At 36.0% G+C, this 10,581-nt stretch overlaps 1 pseudogene; it reads right to left on the bottom strand.

Moving 5' to 3' along the window:
* Positions 1-8,282: 8,282 nt before the first annotated feature.
* On the bottom strand, positions 8,283-9,992 carry LOC106433044 (annotated as a pseudogene).
* Positions 9,993-10,581: the final 589 nt, after the last annotated feature.

Below are 10,581 nucleotides of genomic sequence, written 5' to 3'. Positions count from 1 at the left end.
GTTTTCCGCTAAGTCATCCAACGTCTGTGAAAATGTCTGGAACCGTAACATGATATGTTGCCGGTTCGCCTCTATCATCATGCCGAGCAGGTCTTCTGTTTTGGTCTGAACTTCTGCTGGAAAGTAGTACTCGGCAAAGTTTGAAGTTTCTTCATTGATCATCTGTGCGACTATAGAACCTTCCACCCTACTTAAATTTTTCACTATCTTCTTCAAATGGAACATATACCGCTCATACAGATACATCCATCTATACTGCACAGGACCACCAAGTTCCAATTCTCTTGCCAGGTGAATAACAAGATGCTCCATAACATCAAAAATTGAGGGAGGAAATATCTTCTCAAGGTTGCACTGAATCACGGCTATGTTAGTCTTCAAATTTTCAATACCTTCAAGAGTCACTGATCTCGTGCATAAATCGCGAAAGAAACCACTTATCCCTGCAATTGCTTCATGAACATTTCGTGGTAATAGTTCCTTGAAGGCAAACGGAAGGGGGCGCTGCATCATTACATGGAAATCGTGGCTTTTCAAGCCAGTAAACTTTCCTTCCTTTATGTCGATACAATTACGCAAATTTGATGCGTAACCGTCTGGAAATTCCACATCGTTTGAAATCCAATAAAAAAACGCATCTTTTCCCCCTGCATCAAGTCGGTATATGGGAAAAGGAGCCCTACCATTCTCATTAACATGAAGTTCTGAACGAGCACATATATCGACTAAATCCAGTCTTGACTTCAAATTATCCTTTGTTTTACCTTGAACATTAAGGATCGTGTTCATGAGATTGTCAAAAAAGTTCTTCTCAATATGCATGACATCTAAATTATGCCTTAGCAGATGATCCTCCCAGTATGGCAGATCCCAGAAAATACTTTTTTTGTGCCAGTTATGTAGGTCTCCAACAGCATCTACCGGAAAACGCTCATGTCCACCGACGTCTGGCGTCCTTTATGCGCCAAAATCTCTTAGTTGTATCTTCAAATCTTTCCCACAAATTTCCGGAGGTGGACTGTCAAACACCCTCTTGTTCTTCGTAAACAAATTCCTACTCCTAAGATATGGATGATCAGGTGGTAGGAATCTCCTGTGACAGTCAAACCAACACGTTTTCCTTCCGTGTTTTAGTTGGAAAGCATCAGTGTTATCTTGACAATATGGACATGATAGCCTTCCATGCGTTGTCCATCAAGATAACATACCATATGCTGGAAAATCACTTATTGTCCACATTAGTACTGCCCGCATTTGAAAGTTTCCTTTACACGAAACATCGTATGTTTCAGCACCTTGAGCCCATAGTTGTTGCAACTCATATATTAGTAGCTGAAGAAACACATCAAGTGATCTCTTAGGATGCTCTGGTCCGGGAACGAGAATCGAGAGAAACAAAAACTCTCGTCGCAAGCACAAGTTTGGGGGTAGGTTGTATGGTGTAAGAATGACGGGCCATAGAGAATACTGTCTTCCACTCTTGCCAAACGGGCTAAAACCATCAGTACATAATCCAAGGTAGACATTTCTTCTCTCATACGCAAAGTCGGGATACTTTGATTAGAAATGCTTCCACGCTTTTGCATCTGAAGGATGTCTGATCTCACCATCTGTTGAGTGCTCCGCATGCCATCTCATTGGTTGCGCTGTGCGTTCAGCCAGATACAACCTCTGGAACCTTTCCGTCAAAGGCAAATACCACATCCTTTTATATGGCACTGGAACTCTTCCACTCGTATCTTTATAACGAGGCTTTCCACAAAATTTGCATGTAACCCGCTGTTCATCCGCCCTCCAATAAATCATGCAGTTGTCGCTGCATACATCTATTACCTGATACGATAAACCAAGACCAACTACGAGTTTCTGAACCTCGTAGTATGAACCAGGAGCTACATTATCCTCGGGTAGAATACCTTTTACAAAATCAGCAATCGCATCCACACAGTCTTCAGCCAAATTATAATATGTTTTAATGCCCATCAATCTTGTAGCAGATGATAAAGCTGAATGACCATCTCTGCAACCTTCGTACAATGGTTGCTTTCCAGCATCCAACATATCATAAAATCTCCTAGCTTGTGCATTGGGTAAATCTTCCCCTCTAAAATGATCATTTATCATCTGCTCAGTACCTACACCATAATCTACATCCGTTCTAATTGGTTCTTCTAATCTAACCGCTGGCTGAGGTTCGCTAGTACTACCATGTTCATAATCAGTTTCCCCATGATGATACCAAATTTTGTAACTTCGTGTAAACCCACTCAAATATAGATGAGTCCAAACATCCCACTCTTTAATAACCTTTCTATTTTTACAATTAGAGCAAGGACATCTTAACATACCTGTTTTTGTTTCCGGTTGTCGGTGAACTAACCCCATGAATTCGGTTATACCTCGTTGGTATTCTTCCGTAAGCAATCTCGTGTTCGGATCCAAATGAGGTCGATCGATCCAAGAACGAAAATAATTTGAAGAAGACATGTTTTTTATGAATCAAATTCGTGTGTAAAGAGAGTAAGAGGGAGGATGAAGATATGGAGTGAATGAAGAGGAAGAGGGGTGCTTGTATTTATAGTTGAAATCCTACCGACAGCCCAAGGAAATTCCGACGGAATTCCGACGCCAACGGCTAGTTCGTCGGAATTTCCTCGGAATTTTAAAAATCCCCCCAACGTCTCTCTAACGGCTATTATATATCCTCGGAATTTATCGGTTTTTTCCGAGGAATACGTTTTTCCTCGGTATTCCATAAGAATATTCCGACAGATTTGTATTTCCTCGGAATTCCGTCGGTATATTCCGAGGAAACCAAATTTTGTGTTTCCTCAGAATTTCCTCGGAAATTCCTCGGGACATTCTGAGGATTTCATTTTCCGTCGGAATGTCCGTCAGAATACCGATGTTTTCTTGTAGTGTAAGTTATATATGTTATTTCATTATGAGACATGTAATAAATGTATGAAATACAGTTTTCTATATTTAGACCAAGTCTATAAAAAAGTAGTAGATTAGTTGCACAATTGTCGCGCCTTTTACATAAACAAGAGTTCCATAAACAACACCATCATCCCAACTGGCTTGTCGCTAGGCCTGAGGCGGATCGGATATCCGGACAATTTTAAGGTATCCGGATCCGAATCTAGATCCTTATCCGGTGGATCCATAATTTTAGGACATAACTTAGGTTTACCCTAGGGGGTGAACCTTTAAATTCACCTCCTATGGTGAACTTTTAAATTCACCTCACTCTTAATGATCAATTAAAGTGTCACATAGATTATTAACTAAAAAACATTAAACTAAATAAAAAATAGCTAAAAAAATAAATATGCTAATTTTAACGACGCTAGCGAAACCCTAAACCATAAATCTTAAATTCTAAACCCTATACCCTAAATTCTAAACCCAAATCCAAACTCCTAAACCTAAACCTTATACCATAAACCCTAATCCTAGATCCTAAACTCAAATTATATACCTTAAACCAAAAAATAAGACTATAAACTTAAACCCTATACCGTAAACCAAAGTCTTAGACCCTAAACCCAAACCGTAAACCTTAACCCAAACCCTATAGCATCTAAGTTTGAGGTTCGGGTTTTAGGTCTAGGATTTGGGTTTAGGGTATAGGGTATAGGTTTTGGGTTTAGGATTTACGGTTTGGATTTAGGATTTACCGTTTGGACTTATGGTTAAGGTTTTGGGTTTAGGGTATATAATTTGGGTTTAAGGTTTACGGTTTGGGTTTAGGGTCTATGACTTTGGTTTAGGGTATAGAGTTTAGGTTTATAGTCTAGTTTTTGGGTTTAGGGTATATAATTTGGGTTTAGGGTCTAGGATTAGGGTTTAAGGTATAGGGTTTGAGTTTAGGGGTTTGGATTTGGGTTTAGAATTTAGGGTATATGGTTTAGAATTTAAGATTTAGGGTTTAGGGTTTAGGGTTTAGCTGGAAGCGTTAGCGTCGTTAAAATTAGCGTTTTTATTTTTTAAGCTATTTTTTATTTAATTTAATATTTTTTAATTAATAATCTATGTGTCAATTTGATTGGTTCTAAAGGGCGGAGTGAATTTAAAGGTTCACCCTAAGTTATGTCCATAATTTTACTATCCTTATCCGGATCCGGGGTTCTCGGATATCCGGATGTCGGATATCCTTCTAAAAATTGTAATATCCGGCGGATATCCGGATCCGGATTTGGATCCTTAAAATAAATAAAAAATAATATTAATATATAAAAAATATTAAAAATAATTTAAAAATAAAAAAATATATAATTTTTTTAATTATTTCTATGTATAATATTACAAAATTTACATAAAATTTATATATACTATTATAAAAATAAAATATATTAAATAAATTAATTTTTATATATAGATATTACTATTTTTGAAATAGTTATTAATAAAACATACGTATCCGGATATCCGGACTAAAAAATTAAAGTATTCGGATTCGGATCCGGCTTTGACGGATCCAACATTTTACTATCCGGATCCGGATTCGGCCCCTCCGCATATCCGGATTTTCGGATCGGATCCGGATCGAATCTCGGATCGAATCCAGATCTCGGATAAAAGTTTCAGGCCTTGCTACTTAATTTTTGGACTCTAGTTTAAGATATTAGCTAAGTTTTTTCTCTTAAATAAGTTTCTAACCTTTCGACCAAAAAAAAAAAAATTTCAAACCTTTTTATTAATATATTAAAACCTCGAGACAAAAGAGCATTGTTAAAAGCATGACCTTAGAATATTGAGTAATATCTATTTGAATTATGACGCCACTTTTTTATTGTTTTAAATAGCATAATTCGATTTAAGCAAATCATTACAATGTTTACGAACCAGAAGTCATTAGTATTCAAGAATTCAGGTTGTTTGTCTCTATTTCATGTTAATGCATGTGCGTGTCATTTTCCTTTCTTAATCTTCAATAAATTCACTCATTAAACAAAGAGATATTAGATCACATAACCATAACAATATTAAAATTTAGTAAATAACCATAACAAATTAACAAGTCATGTGCTAATATTCTATATATATTACGTATTAATTGACATATTACCTTTATGCATACTAATTAATCTTCTTTTCTTCTTCTTACATGCTTCCTCCCTTTGCGTACGTAATTACTTATGATTTCTTAAAAAATAATTATTCAAGTTTATATATTACTCATAAAAACATATATATTTTTCTGTTTATGATATGTTTTGGAAATTTTAAAACACACACACACACACATATATTATATAATTTGACAAATCATGTTAGATTAAGAAAATCGAGTTTTAAGTCTATACTGCATTATAAATTGATATAGTTTGATTTAATTTTCTCTTCAATTGGGACAGTCATACTTGGATATATAGATTGTAGAAAATTTGATGTGGATTGATTTGTTTAGAGTTCCATGACCAAAACTCTAAATATTTTCTTATATTTTCTGTATTTTTATTTTGTTCTCCTCAAATAACCGACTATAGTTATAGCATATTATAAATAATTATATTATTCTATTTTAATGAAATAATATAGTATGTTACAATTTTTTTTGTTCAACCATTACTTATATTAAATTAAACGCTTTGTGGACTTAAGTGATTACAACTAGAGGTAAACTCAGTGGTAAGAAACTAACAAAAACTAATACAACGAAATAGAGGATATATGAGTTAAAGGGATGAAGAAACCCGGAGAAAATCTTCAATTGACACCCTAGAACTGTTGTTCGATAAAACATATAGAAGTCAAAAATGAGGTTGATATACCCAAATAAAAAGATTTGAGAGTGATTCAAAGATCTTTTACTTCTAGATTTGACGCTGAATGCGTAAGAAGCAAACTCCATTAAGATGCCTTGGTCAAAAAGAGCAGAATACTCGTCGCGCTTGATCGTAATTGTCATTTCCAAATAGACAGAGATACTCTTCATGACTGTTCGAGACTCGGTGACCATGAAAAGCGGCAATGGAAAAGAAGGACTCGCAGGGAATAACCCATAAGAGGGAAGGCAATGTGAACCGGAGGTAAGCAGGAGAAGAAGTACTAGATTAATTTTGAAGTGTAGTGCCTTTTGGCCATTAGGTTGGGGCCATACCTCACTTGACAAAGGTCCCAAATCCATTTGGAGAAAGCAAAGCCACAGTTTGAACTTTTGTCGGAGTCAAGGCGGCGTGAGCTAAGCCATGGCAGAGGTGAAGGGTTGATCACTGAGGGGAGGAGGGTGAGAGGCTGTGTCGCGGCAGAGGATAAGGGATTTGGGCAAGACCGGAGCGGAATAGCGGCAGCATAGGAGCTGGTACCAGAATAGCTTGCGACGACCTGATGTGGGAGCTTGACGAAAATTGAAGAGCAAAGGTAGGTTGAGCTCACCCAGAGATTCTGGAATCCAACATTACCGTATTGAATCCATGGAGATTTGAATGAAACCACCCAAGACAGCTTGTCATCTAATTCTATCAAGTTTAACATGAAAGCACATATAACATAAGGTGCATCGAACGGAGGCTTGGACGAACGATTATCGGAGGTGGAGAGTTGAATGACGGATGAGGAGCAGAGAGCTGTCATGTAGTAAATCAGAGCAGTCGGGTATTCCGATAGGACAGATCGGAGGTGTTTCATGTGCCCTGCCGTGTTGGAGGGTCCCGTCAGAGAAATGGTCATCATCCCCCACAGGAGAGATATATCTTGTGTTGAAACAGTAGCAGACCCAACTAAAAAAGATGAGCTTTCATTTGAGGAGAACTCAGATCCATATTAAGGACGACTGACCGAGCAGAGTAGATGGCGTGAAGCGTCGAGAAATGGTGGAGTAGATACAAACATAGGTGAAACAACGGTTGATGAATGGTGAAAAGAAAAGGACGCGGCGAAAAAACTGAACCAGAAGACAAAAGAGAAAACAATGGTGGAAGAGTGAAGTGGAAATGAGCAAACATAAGAGGATTTCATTCTTGGCGAATGGTACCGCCACCGGCGTCGAGGAAGATGAAAGAGTGCGGTTGTCTCGAAAATGGGGTTGAGAGCTTTTACGAAACTACGGCTAACTTATCTTTTTTTTTCTTCTCTTCCTTTTTTCACTATTTCTCCCTTTTCTCATTTACTCTTTGTTTTTTGTGTCACCCCTCATTTCTTTTTCTTTTCTCCTTTTTTCTCATGTTATTGTTCTTTCTCACCCCTCACATCTCTCTCCTTATTCTCCTCCATTTCCTCATTCTCCTTTCATTCTTCAGTCCACCCTCTCACTCCTCTTTACTTCTCCACCCGCTTCTTCTTTTCTTCCTCCGCTTCCTTTTCGTTTTTATTTTTTTTTCTCTCCAAAGTTAATAAAACAATTATGCTTGTTGATATTCTATTGTTATAGACTAAATATTCCGTACAATTTAGTTAACAAATATAATATAATGTATTTTGTCAAATTCCATGCACACTCGCTATTGGAGATTACTGTCACTTTTACGCACTAATTGTCTCATCACTTGAACCATATAATGGTTATATTTTTCATATTTAGAGCATGATTAGTGGAGGTTCTTAAGATGAAATTCTTACCGGAATATAAGAACCCGTATCTTAAATTTTAACTAAAGAAACTAAGAACCAGTTTTTAAATAAGAGTTTTAAGAGCATCTTTAACCCTAAGAACCCTTAGATTCTTTTTTTAAAAAAAATCTGATTTAAAAAAAATAAATTAAAACTAACCAATCGTAGGCCACCACGTGTCAGTGGGACCCGCGAACAGTGCATGAACCAAGCTCTTAGAAAAAGGGTTTAGGAGCCAACTCTTAAGTTTTTTGTGGACCCTACCTCTTAAGAACTCTCTTTAAGAAGTAGAGATAATCATGCTCTAAGAACCGGTTCTTAAACTTTTTAGTTAAAAGTTAAGAGACGGGTTCTTATATTTTACTAAGAACCCCACTCTAAGAATCCCCCAATAATCATGTTCTTAGACCCCTTATGATAATTCGGTAAATTGCCCCTTAGACAAAGACGTGCTTTAAAAAAAACACCCTTGATCAAATTATTATCCCTAAACCCCTTAAAAGATCTCTTAATCAATTTTTAATAGTTTTTAAAGTGTAAAAGTGAGTTAAAAAATTTTAGAAAGAGATTTGAACATTTAGATGATTTATTGCAAGTTTCTTAATTATGGTTTTTAAAAAAATTTTATGAAACATTCTCAACACAAATTTGTTAGATCATTGTTGTTGTTACACACTCATGTACACAAAATAATCTAAGAACACAGGTAAATGTATACATAAAAGTAGATAGAATCATCATTTGCTCATATAAAAGTTATGTGTTTTATATAAAGGTTACAGTAACATACATTCGTATAAAATTCATATAAAACAACGAAGGCTGTGTGTTTTATATAAAGGTTACAGTAACATTCATCATCTACTAAACAAAGCCAACAAAAAGCTCACAATGAGACTGAAGAAAGAAGAGATAGGATGTTAGTAATCATACGTAGATTTAAAAGGTGCACTAGTGACACCAACGGGTGTGTTGAAGGCGACATCTTGGAATGGACCTTCCATCTTTCCTCTTGGGAACCATCCATTAAACACACATTTTAAGCTACATGTAGATCTCAAAATATAAATGAACTATGAAATGGGTTTTCAGCTGTTATGTACATGTCAAAGCTAGAGATGGTACTTGCACTATCTCACATTAGATGTTTCAATTCATCAAGAACAGAAAGAAAAAAAAAAGAAGAAAGAGCAAAATTTCACCTTTGCAAACTCAGCAGGAGGAACTTTGTCTCCGTTGCTCAACCAACCTCCTGCAAGTCTGCAACCTTTTATACGCCTTGTTGATCTTTCCTTGCTTTTCGCACAACACATGCCTTGCTGAAAACAAAACCAAACACAGTGTTGACAATGGTATTCTACTACAAATGTCTCAAGTTGTATAAGAATGTACAAGTATTAGAGACAGATGAATTGAAAGAACAAACCTTTAACATAAGTACATGTTCCTAGACCATCAGCGGCAGCTTTTCCAGCTTTGCCTTTACCCTTGGAGGAGGCTTCATCACTGCCACCAGATTGCTTTCCTTTACCCTTCCCACCACCAGCTTTAGCGTCTTTCCCCATCTCCTAAACTCTGTAGTAAACAACTAAAACACTTACTATCATCTGGGTTTTAACATCACACACGTCTTGTAAACCCCTAAACACATCTGAAACAAACACTAGGGATTCAATCTTTTATCGTGTCCCAAATGCAAGTGACTTGGAATCTTTACTGAACGCAGATCAAACACTTAAAGGAATGACCTTCGAGGCATTAAATCAAACACTTAGTAAGCACAGATCAATCAAATTCAGAATGATCACATCACAACGAAGATTTCAGATTAAATACGAGGAAATATCTCAAAAGGAAAAACAAAACCCATCTTCCCCATCAAAGGGACTGGACTATATGAGCAGAAGACGAGGACTTTACCTTGGAGGTTCTTCTTCTTCTTTCGGATTATCGAACAACTGTAAGGAGATTTGTTAGATGAAGATTTCTTCACTTGGTCGAGGAACTGATTTTTTCCCCTCGAATTCTCCTCCAAATACACTATCAACGCGACACGTGGTACAAGAGCTGTATCTTCTATGTCTTAAATAAGATACGTTGCTTAAGTTAATTGGTATTTTGTTTTTTTTTTTTTTAATTTCTAATTAACCTAAAACCCCACCTAAGAACGTGCGTTAATGCTGTTCTTAGGCCTAGCTTGATGTCTACATAACATAAGTATATGACATTGGACAGTTATGTATTTTCTAATCATGCGCCAGAACTATCTTACTATTTGATTTATTTTGCCATTAATAAGTATATCTTCTCGACCATTTTTTTTTATTTAAAATTCCTCGAATGATTAGCTTACCATCCACAACTTTTTTCCTTCGATAAAGACAGACAGTAAGGTACTAGGTCTTCTCTACCTAATTCCTCAGAAATACCAAACTAACGAATTTTTAAATAATTTAACACACATTTGATAAATACCATATATTTTACTATATACTGAAATATGCTTTTGCACTAAATAAGAGGATTTTATTTTGCCAAAAAATCAAATGTCATTGGTGGTTGCATCCGTCATATAAAAATGGTATTCAATAATTTTTGCTTAACTACAATCTTTTATTTTATTCGTATGATTTTGGGATTCGTCGCTGGATTTATGGTTTCGAAATGTGGATATAACATATGTTTAGTTCATACAAATAAATAAATAAATTTAGTCGGTGGACGAAGATTATATTTGCTGTTTTGGTATACATGAACGACAAACAATTAGCACTATGGGGTAATATTCAACAAAATTGTGGACAGGATGTAATCGTTATCTAAAAAATATCACTATTTGTCGATCATTAGACAACAACACGCAATGAGAGGTTGCCTACACTACACATGTATATGTACACACCTACAAACTTATTATATTTATACAGTAATATACACCAAATAGTACTCCATCCGTTTTGTCGTTTTATAGAATTTTTTTCGTTACAAAATAAGTGTTATTTTCGATTTTTAATGCAAATTTTA

Source organism: Brassica napus, chromosome C2 (genome assembly GCF_020379485.1).
Source record: "Brassica napus cultivar Da-Ae chromosome C2, Da-Ae, whole genome shotgun sequence".
In the NCBI taxonomy this organism is placed as follows: domain Eukaryota; kingdom Viridiplantae; phylum Streptophyta; class Magnoliopsida; order Brassicales; family Brassicaceae; genus Brassica; species Brassica napus.
This window is presented reverse-complemented; position numbering and strand designations above follow the sequence as displayed.